We start from the raw sequence: 12,463 nt of genomic DNA, 5'->3' as shown, positions 1-12,463 counted from the left end.
GGAAAAATGACAAATAATAAATCAATACTTCAGGCTCCCTATCCAGCTAATTTATAAAATTAACATTTAGCAAGCACCATATCTTCCTCCACTTGTGTCCCACCAAACGGTGTTGCGGTTGCACACAGTCTAGTTTTTAAATGACCAAAACTGAGTTGTACATTCCTTAGATTTCTACCAGCAGGAGTTAACACGGTTATAATTGCTCTGCAGTACAGTTCTTGGCTGATCATATCCACCTGGACTTTAAGTACTTCTGTGTTACACACAGAAAGCACACATGCATATGCACACACACACACACACACACACACACACAGGCATGCACTCACATACATGCATGCACACCTACTAATGCGCACACACACACACACACACACACATACGCGTGGCATGCAAGACAAGCAGAGAGCCCAAAATAGATTACGGATAGAAGAACTAGATTGCAAGGTTGTGAGGGCTTCTCTCTACCATCAATCATCCTGCCAGGATAGGCGTGTCCAATGCCGTGGTGATAATGGGCGAAAATATAGCTCCCTGAAACCTCTTTTATTCAGCTACAGCCACTCTGAAGCTCAATGCCAAAGTGTGGGGTTGGCCCAGGACCCAGAATCCAACCATTCTGTTTCTCAGCACCAATACAGCATCCCATTAATCCCATATCCATTTCATCCCTACTTTTAAATATTGTACATCTAGACTCAGTGTGAATATATTTGTATGGATATATTCTGTAGGCACTGTTTGAGAGCATATACAGAATGTGTGTGCTAGGTGAGTCCAACCAAGCTATGAATTAGTTGGAAGTTTGGAAACATTAAAACTTACTGAAACCGTTTCACAAGGACTAAGATGGATTGTATGTCTAATTCAGTTAACAGCTACTGACCAAATGTACATACTCTGTATATGAGGACAGAATCAATATTTACTGGATGCAGTCCCAGCATAAACAAGAGGAAGCAAACAGTACTTTCCTGGTAATTAATGGGGAAAGAAAAACCCCTCTGCTAGAATGGACAGCTGTTGGCATCAATAACAATGAATTATGCATTGTGAGCTACTTTTGATTTACTTACTTAACCTTTACTGAACCATTGCTTGATGTTGCACAGCGCTGAAATCTCTGGGGAAGGCAGGCTTTTCTTTCCAAGATAAAGTAACCAGTAATAGTGTGACGGCTGCAATTTCAGATATGTGGAGAAGTTAAAGGATAGGTAGGCAGAGTAAAAAGCATGAATCCTCGTACTCTAGGTCTCCCTCAATTCAGATTTTGAAACATTTTTATGCTGTCTCGGAGATTGATCTCAAGGGATGAAACTGAGTAATGTGCTGCACAACAGTGCCCCAAAACCCTACTTTCCACTCTCTGAGAGCAGGCGAGGGAAGTAGTCCACCTGTATGAGTAAGAGTAGCTCATGTGACTGTAAAAATCCAGTTTCTTCTCTCTTTGCAATGACTCGATCATTCCGTTGTCTGTGTCATGACTAATATGCCCTGTGGTGTGTTTTCCCTTTCCTTAGCACGAGCAGAATGCTTACTGTGAAAGACAGCAGTGATAGTTGGTCAAGTGATTCAGGGTGACAGTAAATGCAATCAGCATGGTCATTGTTAGTGAAGTGATCCAGCGTGACAGCGACCACAATCAAGCTCATGCTTCTCCTGGGTACTATAACTTTTGACCTTTGATGCACAAATGCAAACATCGCAATGAATATCCATTCATTCAGTGCACATCAGGAATCACTCAGAATGTAAAATGAGATAAACACTTTCTGCATTGAAGGAAGAGGATAAAAGTAAATGATTAATTGCGTGTGGATAGTGCTAAATACTGAATGCATTGTCTTGTTGAAATAAGATGAAAACAACACTGCAAAAACCAAAAAAGGTATTAGTATTAGTCTTATATTATGACTGAAAAGCTCATTTCTATTACTTTTTGATATGCCCTGTGGTGTATATATATATGTGTGTATATATACACACGCATTTCAAGATTTGCCAATGGGACAAACAACATTTAACTTGTCAAGCAAGCAGTAACTTAAAACAAGAAATTTTTTACTGGAGAGAAAGAATTAACTAAACCCCTTTTTGTGTTGCGGACTCTGTTGGAATGCTCTGTGTGAATGCAGCAGATGGGCTATGTGGATGTGATATGTTAAAGGAGAGTGTGTGAATGCAGCAGGTTGGCTGTGTGGATGTGATATGTTAAAGGGGAGTGTGTGAGTGCAGCAGGTTGGCTGTGTGGATGTGATATTTTAAAGGGGAGTGTGTGAATGCAGCAGATTGGCTGTGTGGATGTGATATTTTAAAGGGGAGTGTGTGAATGCAGCAGATTGGCTGTGTGGATGTGATATTTTAAAGGGGAGTGTGTGAATGCAGCAGATTGGCTGTGTGGATGTGATATTTTAAAGGGGAGTGTGCCAGTAGTTCTCTTGGTATTTGAAAGACAGAGCTGCCGGCCTTGAGTGGAACCGATTCAGAAGTGGAAACTGGCACGGAGGAAACTGGGTTACCGTCTTCATCTTCAGCAGAAGGCCTGGAAGCCTGAGAGGAAATATTTGGCTTCTCCTGGAGGTCCAATGTCAACATATTTATTTTAAAATAAACACAAACTGAAAAGATCTGTCTTGGTGGACATCTAAGACTCCAGGGTTTTTCAATCCCAGCCAGAGATATGGCCTCGTGGAACAACAAAATCATTTCTTCCCTTTTGCATGTGTGTGTGTGTGTGCATGTGTTTCTGTGACTTTTTGTGTGTGTGAGTGTACACAGTATTTTTACACATGAAAAACTGTTGCTTTATTGGTGCCCTATTTGTCAGTGAGGTAAAGTATTGCAGAAGCTGGCCACTTAAAATGAGCACATTTAAGTTCAAATTACATGGACTTAAATAACATTAACCTTTGACTGTTTTATCATTCTGGAGGGGTAATCTAAAATCTTCACCCTGTTTGGTGGTGCAGTAATGTTAATTATGAAGCTCATTACGTGAAGGGAACAAGTCAGATGCACCTTGTGACTCCTAAAGAAGAACTGCTCTCTGTTTATCATCAACCGAGAGTCCTGTTTTCTTGGCTTGCAGGTCAGCTGTAAAAATAAGGTACAGCTGTACCTTACACTGTGATCTTTGAACATAGCTGACATAGCTACAAGGGCCTTCACTCAAGTAACATTCATGAAATGCACTAGAAATATTTTGAAAATCTTAAGCTTTATATAATAGATCAAACAGCAACTTAAATGCTAGTAACATACAATAGTTTCAAAACCTATGCTAAATCTGCTAAACCTCTAAGGTGCATGTCATATTTTACAACCGATGCCTTGAAATGATCGTGAGCGATCTATTTGGCCATCATAGTGATTTTAATATAAATAACCTTGATTACATTCTTAAATTATTTGCTTTAATTATGTGGCTTACCTCCTGGTGTAAATGAAAACTAAGACGCATGGGCGCATGCTAAGCTTGGTTTCACTTTCCTTTGTGCGTGCATCTGAACGCTCATTCTGAATACCTGAAGAATTCCTGCTAGTTTTACTTTTGTGTTTTGTGTTGTTTTACGACAACTATCATCTCCTGTCCTGTTCAGAGCCAGTCTGTGAGGCAACATTTATTCACATTTTATTTTGTTTTATATTTTGATAGTAACAATAACAGCAACACACCTATTCCTAGTAATCACGACAAATGAAACAATACATGCTTTTATATTTCAAAGCATACTATGTTTGACCATATCCTATAGCTATAACAATGATAATGGCCCTGAATGCTGATGAGGCAATATGATCGTGTAATAGTGTTTTTAATTGACAGTAATTACAGGTTGTGTTACTTAAGTACATTAATTATGAACATTCAAATTATGAATTTTAATCAATGTTCTACGGTTATACTTTATATATCAGTGTCATGTGAGGCACTTTTCATGTGAGTTGCTTTCAAATGAGATCATGATGAGAAGCATTTATGTATGGACTGCAGAGCCCACGCAAGCTAACTGAATTTTGTCTGAAGCATGGATACTGAAAATAAATTTCAATTTTTACAAAAAATGATATGAGTGTAAAGCCATACAATAATTAAAATGATGTTTATGTGCAAGACTTACAGTCATAGCCTACAGTGTGGTCCATAATTTCACACACAGTGGGGTGTGGAGAGGTGAGAAGTTCACAGGTATCAGTCAGCAACTGGAATGTCTGCTCTGCACAATATCCAACATAGACATATTGCCTCAAACGCTAGATGCATGGGTGCTCTAGGACAATCCCTTTGTAGAAAGAATTATCAAGGGAAACAACTGCACATTGGCTAGTGGGGGAGTCATAGAAATAATTCAATTCCCAACAATTGCTACAGGCTGCAATTGTATATACACATCCAGCTAAAATAAATAAATACATGAACGATTTAATAACGCTCTTAGTAGGTCACAAGTACTCAGAATGTAAATGAACAGAATGGCCGATTCAGTAGCCTACTTCTGGGAGCAAAGTAAAAAAGTGAAAAATCAAGAAAAAAAACTGGACGTCATGGAAAGAATGACGTCATGTTCAATTGGCCGTCGGGGAAGACGGGTGAAGACTGTGGGTGGGGTTTGCATAGTAAAACAAGGTTGAAGCGCGCTTGAGTATGCGCGTCGTATAAGCTTCACTGTAGCGCCAAACACAGTCGAGCACAACGACTAATTTCTATATAAATGACGTTAATACAGAAATCCGTGGGAGCCTCAGAGACAGTGTAGAAAGGGAGAGAATCCCCAACCGGCTATGCGATTGCTGACGTACGCGTTTCCTCCGGCAACTGGTATACTGGCCAAGCCAATTGGGATCCACATGGTCGCTCAAGCCCTTCCTCCGATCTGGAATCACATGTTGTAAACGACATTGTGTAGTGGGTGGGGTTTCACCGCAGATTGGAAGAGAGTGGTAGGTTGTTGAAGTCTTTGGTGAGACTGAGGGAAGGGGAACCAAGGCTACGGTTGGAGAGCGGTGTGAGTGTTACTTCCCTCTTTCTTTCTGTTTTTTTCACTAATATTTTTCAGCTAGACTGCTACGGAGGGCTCTGGTCCCTCCCAATACACACCCATTTTCTTTATTTGGGTTCCAAGCGGCTTTCAAACGCAAGTCAACTAGCAGACTTTTGAGCCACAGCTGAGTGCGTTTCCTGGGAATGAAGAGAGAACAACTGGGAAGTGTTTCTTTTTATGTTTGATGGGTGCTGAATGTAACGGGAGTGACTGGGCATTCGCTGCAAGCAAAACTACAATTTTAGCTAACCAGCTAAAGAGTGTGCAGAGCTCTTCAAGTAAGTGAACGACACGTTGGAAAGTTGGTGACTAGCTAGCCACATTGCATTTTGAAATCGGTTCGACTGCAAGCGCAGCAGTTCCGAAACGACTCGAGTTGAACAGCCGCATGGGCAGATGAGCTGGCTAGCTATATGTTTTTAGGGGACCGGCTCCCAAGTCAGAGCATGTGGAGCTAAACTATCGTGGCTAACATTAGCAGATCTCCTGTCGTTTGGTTTGGAAACGTGTTTGACGCCTCTCCTGTTTTCTCAGTCTAGTTAGAGGGTCATATTTCGACTTAAACACTAATGTTCTAATAATGTTAGCTATTGGGAAGAAAAGGAACGTGTTTTTATTTTTATTTTATTTATTTTTTGGCTCCAACTTGATCTGTCACATGCACATAGGAACCAAAGAAACGAGGTGATGCTATTTCTATAAATAACGAAGAAATCCGAAAACAAGAACAGCGTAATTCCCACCCTGCTTGCTAGCTAACGTTAACGTTCGCTAACATGACACCTAGCTATTAAATCGAGCTAGCTAAATACTAAGACTTTTGACTTGATGTTATTAATTCGATAAAAAAAGGAAAAAGAATCTTGACCTAGCTATCTCAAACGTCATTTGGCTTCCTGACTGGCTTAGCGAGTATGGGAATGTATTAACTGTTAGCTAGCTAGTATGTAACGTTGGGTAGTTGGCTAACGTTAGCTACACTGCTACGTATGAATGGTCACAGTCAGTAACTAACATTAACGAACTAGTAGTAGAATAAGCAGTAAGACTCGATCGCCAGAGCTAGCTAGCTCTAGATCACTGGTTAGTTTATGGTCTGGTTTTCTAACATCAGCTAGGCTGTGTATTGATTATGAAACTTGTATTTTGTAAGATTAACTATTTGGTCACGTTTCCCAAATATCCAACTAACGTTCACTTGGCTAACGTCAACATAGGCTAGCCCCAAATCCTGACGTGTTCTAACCTTTGCTAGGTCGCTAGCTATCAATTTAGTTAGATGGCTAGCTAACTGCAACGCTAACTTATCGTGCCGAATTAATCGCCATCATCAAGCGAGCTTATTGTTTCAGTTTTCATGACATCGAGAACATGCATGGGCTACCAAATGACTACCGTTGACATAACTAACCAGACATCGAACAGTGGGTTGACAAGCTAGCTACCACTAACACATTAACTTGGCTAGCGCACTTCAGCTGTCACGCTTGTTTTTCTAGCTGCGAGACTAGCGAGTTCGATGGAAATGCGCGTTGTAACTTACTAGTATGAGCAATTTTGGATAACTTATCTGGCCACGGTGCATAGTGTTAACCTGTTAAAGCTAGTGACAAGTGAGTTTATTCACTGGAAACTTAACTTACCTTATAGCTAGATATTCACTTAGTGTTCAGCAGATTGTATGGTTTCATCAATGACAATTAGCTAGCTAGCTAATTATAATTATAGCTAGTTAACGTTAGTCTTTTGATTGTCTACGGGAAAGCTCGTGTTTGTTAACATTAGTTAACGGTATCCACCCAGCTGGCTTGGTAGCAAGGTAACGATAGTTGGTTGACAAGATGGCTAATATACCGTGCCGTGTTAAGTTAGCAGGTGGTATGCACGTCAAAATCAATATCGTTTCATTCAGATGGTATACTAGATCACGGGCGATTCATTGGATTGCTAGATGGAATGTCGAACTCTTACCATTTTTAAATGTACCCTAACGTTATTTAAATTTAGATAGTTCGCTAACTCAGGCATATTTCGTGCTAACTGAAAAGCTAAAGGTGAAATCGCTCATTTTAATATCTCGGGATTTCCTACTGTCTGTCGTGAGCTTTTGTCCTATTCGTTTGTTTGCAATATGAGAAGCAACGCGCAGCATGACCTTGAGTAGAAATAGTCCGAAGGCTGTTTCCCTGTAATTATTAAATATAGCCACACAGGAAAAACAATCGTAGGGTGTCCTACAGAAGTACTGTTGATGTTCAGAAGGCTCAATCTGCGTATGAGTTGCTTGCTCGCGAGAATTTTTTCTCGAAGTGATGCCTTCAGCTGCCGGTGGTCCATCCTAATTTCGGTGTAATGCTTGTGAGGGTGCAAAGCTGTATCGTTTTTGAACTCATCGGCTTACCTCTGGTTTATAAATTGACTGAGTTGTGGATTCTATTGCACGGTGATTGAAGTGCATCAAAAAACATTTATAATGTAAGCTTGTCCTAGCTTATAAAGCTCCACGTATTTTAAATTATATAGTTGCTGTGTTTGTACTGGAGCCAGCGTGATTCAGCTAGTTGACAACAAGCCTGTGATGAGATCGACTATTTACACTTTGTGTGGTCCAACTGTGTGTAAAATGTCGAGTTAGACCCTTGCAATCAACGAATCCTTTTTTGAAATTAGCGCTAGCAAATGCTAAAATTGGTTTTAGACCTTGGGAAAAGCCTAATCTCCGTGTCATAAATGTCCGTTTATATTAGCAATTCTTTGACACTTACGCGGTTAGACTTGCTCTAAAAAGCGTTTGACAACAGCTCAATTGGGGCTTATACGGAAAGATGATGGGGGAATTTGCTTTAGTATGTGGATCATTTTGAGCAATAGGCAAATGCTAAAATTGGCTTTAGACCTTGGGAAAAGCCTAGTCTCCGTGGCAGGAATGTCAGTTTCTATCAGAGATTCTTCAACACTTGCATGCTTAGGCTTACTCTAAATGCATTTGACAACACCTCAATTGAGGCGTATACAGTAGAATGGTACAGTAATTTCCTTCAGTATGGTTCATTTTTATAGCTAAAAGAATTGTGCTGATGTACAGTGGAAAGATGATATTTCCTATTGTTGTAGTTGACTTCCTCTTCTTTGCTGCGGTAGGCTGCATATTCAATATCAGTGGTCCTTTTGGAAGACTAACTGTTAATGATTTACCCCATTCATTCGGCAGAATAACCCTTGACTGCAAGTCAGATGAGGTTCTGAGGCCTTTGGACTAGAAATAATTATGCACCTGCCCTGATCGCTCGGAAGCATGAACCCAGGCCAGGTTTACAGTTATCATAAGCTCTCTCTAGCATGATGCATTTATGCTTTTACTCTTGATGAGTAAGAAGAGCAAGATCATCAATTTCTAGATGGTCTGTTTCCAATATGGATCGTTGGATTCCATTACATTTCGTCAGGTGTTTCAGTTCCACTGGACAGAACGGCATTCAGTAATGTCAAGAGCTTACTTGGAAGTAATGCTTATTTGTGAGTGACACAGATCTTAAAGCAGTCTGTGGTCACACGAGATTTAGTTGGCACATGCATTTCCTTAACTTGACCTATATTGAGGTTTGTGGTACCTTTTAAGTTAAAGTGGTCAGCCACAGACAATGGCAGTAATCATGTCATTGCTGCAGAATTTCCAAACATGTATAACTTCCTAAAAAAATAACAGGAGAGGCTTTTCCTAACTTTTGCCACAGGATTTGTTTTTATATTAGTATAAGCCAGTTTTATTTTTTTGTCCAATTCAATCAGTTATTTTTCGACTGAGGCTGGGTGGAACATCTTTAACTCCATTAAATGCTGAACAAGACACAGCCCTGATCTAAGTAACCGATATTCATTATTTATCATATTTTAAAAAAATAAATTAATTAATAATAAAAAATAAAATAAATCAGATTTTCCAATGAACTTTTTTTTCTTCTGAACATTTAAGAATCTTCTGGCGAATACTTGTTCTCTCGAGTAAATGGTCCCACCCCTAATTGACATACTGGACCAAGCAGGGTTTGAATGCACCCCAAAGGCTAAGACCTACACAAATCATTGGGTTAAATTAGCAACAAATAGCGCCGATACAGGAAGTGAAAAATGAAGTAAATCTACTTCAGATAACACCCAAGCCAGTTGTAGTTTGCTTGCAAACTTGCATCAATAAAGGTACATTGTTAATTGCTAGAAGTAGCTACTTTGACTGTGTATCTCAATAATGGTGATGTGAATCACTTTTAGCCAGTTATAACGTACCTGCTGCCTGCATCTTAAAGCTTTCAAAACCTTCTGACAGCACAAACTCCATCGACTTAAGTTAGACTAATAAGCTAACCTTTGTTGCCACGCTAACTAGCTATGGCTAAACTAGGCGAGCAGCTGTTTTCTAACTAACGAGTGAACCCTTGTACCTGGCTATTGATTCTATTGTTACATATCATATAGAAAACCTATTTCATTTTGACAAACCATGTTGGTCAGCTAGCTAATCAACTGTCATGCACAGGGCCAATTTAAGATTCCAGATAGTGTCATTCACAGAAGGCCTACATTGGGAGATTTGCTTTGTTGTCTGTCACAGACACGAGACGGATGTAATCAAAGACGGTTGGTTGAAAGAGCTGAACAGTCATCCTTTGAATCTGACCAGTCTGTGCCTATGTGATGATAGGGGGGAGGTGGGGGTTACCCAGTTGGCAGCTGCTCGTGTTCGGTGGGCTGTGTTTCTAACTATTTCAGCACGTCACAAAGTAGCTAGTAACCTTAGCAGTTTACGGCTAACATTTCACAATTTTTAAACGCAAATAGCTTTATTGGCATGACAAAGGCATTTTTAATAAATAAAACTCTCTTTAACTCATATCACACTGCTGGCTTCTGGTCACTTCAGGTACCGTAGTAATTTAGAACTGTGATTAGGCTTGGATTGTTCAAATTTAATCACCCCCTAGCATCCAATCAGTATCGAGTATTAACCAAGACCGTTATAAAACCAAACCACAAGTGTTTCATCATTAGAAATATCAGTGAATGACGAGTGCTTCTTTGTCCGTTTACCCATTCTTCAAATGAAATCATTCTATGAAGAATTGTCCGGGTTGACTGCCTGTAGCGGAACGGGTCGACTGAAGCCAGGCTGAGGTCCCCCCCAGCAAGGCGAACTGGTGCACATGAAGCAGGACAGACTTACTGTATTTCCACTGATAACAGAGAGCAAAGAGATCTGAGTAGGTCGCAGCGCTCCTGCATTGTACCAGGCACTTTTACAAAGCGTGACTCGGGTCAGCCAAAATGGGGGAGGGGGTAGTCAGGGGGATGGACAACCACACAGGGTGCCTAAAAATACTCCCCCTGCCCCCTCCCCTGTAGCTCCGGAGCAGAGGGATCCCTGGGATTGCTGTCCTTGACTCACGCTGAGTAAGCTGGCATGTAGCAGGGTCACAACTGCCAGCCACCACTAGGAGGATTTCCTTTGATTTTAACACGGAGCAGCGAGCCTGCGATTAGCCCTCGCCCTGTTTCCATTCTGCTTGGATGCTGCATGGCTGCTATCGGTCCTGTTTATTGTCCAATCCTGTTCGCTAATATTAAGCTGTCTATCCTAAAAAACTGCTTTATTTTGGTTTTGCGTGGGGCCACGTATGCGCAGATATAAATGGCCTCCTTCATTGCGCTGCTGCCCCATGCCAGCTGCTTTCCCAGGGCACGTTAACACAATGATTTTCCACTGTTGTGACGCGTGACCTGCCTCGCAACCCGAAACTGTCACTCAGAGAACGCTGGCACTTCCCTGATCTTCGCCGCGCAGCTAGCGACTCTGGGAAAGCTGGCGGTTTGAGCCGTGTCAAGAGGGGCAGAGCGCTCCAGGGCACTTCTGGGGTTTGGAGCCATGTAGACGTAGCAGTTGGAAGAGGCAGGAGAGTTCTGGGAGTTTAGCCTTCAGCCTCATTGTGAGTTTAATGTGGTCCAGTCTGCAGGGTTTGGACAAATGCATTATGCTTCATATTTAAATATGGAAATGAATTCAACCTTTTTCTATGTTCCTTGCAGTTTTTTTTTATTATGCTGTGCTGTACTGTGTTTTTATACCGTGTTTGAGCTGCAACGTATTGGTAAGAATTCTGGTGAAATAGATTTCTGTCAGTGAAACGCACTTACACCTGCGTAACTAAAGGGTAAATAAGTTAAAATATATATACATTTTGGCACCATGTAGAATTGACGCTGATATTTTAATGGGCACACTTTGCAGTTTGCTAGACTGCTTGTAGTGTATGCGTCTGTAACAATGGCACAATGCACATATTGCATGCAGCTTTCTGTTGTAGGCAACCTTTTGAAATGGCACAGCTAGAAGGAACTTCCTGTAATCCTACCAGATGCCAGTGAATTTTAAATCTGTACTCAAATGACCTAATGTATTAACACCGATCCAGAAGAATCTGGAATTGGAATGTATTTTTCTTTCAAATGAATACCATATGGCCATTCATTTCTGAAATGAGTAGTGATATTTGTTGAGCCCTGCTTTCTCTGACCTTTGATGCAAAACAGTCCATTCTAACTGATGTTGTCCTCATCTCATATTTGTTGCTTCATCTAGGCCTATGTAACTGCTGTCAAAATATTGCCATGTCATTAATACTGAGTTTGAATGCAAGCTTGATGCAATCTAGTTACTTGGCATTGCTGAATTATTTTCAAATTTGGATAGGGCATTTGTTCTTTCTATTGATGAGAATGCGCAACTTGCATGGATGCTTTATCTTTCATTTTCTTTTGCTGCATAAATCTGTTTATTTTGTGTATCAATGTTTTGAAAACTGCCATGGTTTAGGCTAAACCCTAGATTATTAATAGCCATAACCATATTTATCAGAATATAATATGCTAATGGCTATGAATCTGCACGGATTATGGATTTCTTCTTCTGCTCAATTACACATGTGAAAATGGACTGCCGTACTGTGTGTAATCACACTTATCTCAATTTCCAAGTAGAAACGATGAAAAGGATTTTTAAGAACTTGAGTGGCATTAATCAGAAAGCCACGGCTCATTAGATTTATTGCGGTTTTTGAATGAACCACCGGGAAAGCGGGTTTTAATCATGCAGATAGCCATTTGAGTTATTGTGTAAACGTCACAACTCAACGCATTGGGGATGTTAAAATAATTTACTGGAACTGGGTGATTTAAATGGATTATATATTTTCTTTTGCTCGCCTAAACAAAATATACACTGTATTGAATAGTGTATATTTATATTGGCCTATAGCTTATTTTTTAATTAAAATAATAATAATAATAATTTTAGGTTAGAATTTTAATTAGAATACTTTTAATTAGAATGTGATAAAGATGGTGGTATCTCCCTCAGAGTAGGAAGT

The 12,463-nt window shown here is 40.3% G+C and overlaps 1 protein-coding gene across 6 annotated transcripts in view; it reads left to right on the top strand.

Moving 5' to 3' along the window:
- The first annotated feature begins 4,898 nt into the window (after positions 1-4,898).
- The window catches only part of atp2b1a (ATPase plasma membrane Ca2+ transporting 1a), a 49,235-nt gene continuing 41,670 nt past the window's right edge, over positions 4,899-12,463 (top strand). For 4 of the 6 annotated variants that reach the window (XM_061253306.1, XM_061253304.1, XM_061253302.1 and 1 more), the window contains exon 1: positions 5,024-5,323. The gene's annotated coding sequence lies outside the window, so the exon portion shown is untranslated. The other 2 variants (XM_061253303.1, XM_061253305.1) reach the window with 2 other exon arrangements.

This window comes from Conger conger, chromosome 8, assembly GCF_963514075.1.
Source record: "Conger conger chromosome 8, fConCon1.1, whole genome shotgun sequence".
NCBI lineage: Eukaryota > Metazoa > Chordata > Actinopteri > Anguilliformes > Congridae > Conger > Conger conger.
This window is presented reverse-complemented; position numbering and strand designations above follow the sequence as displayed.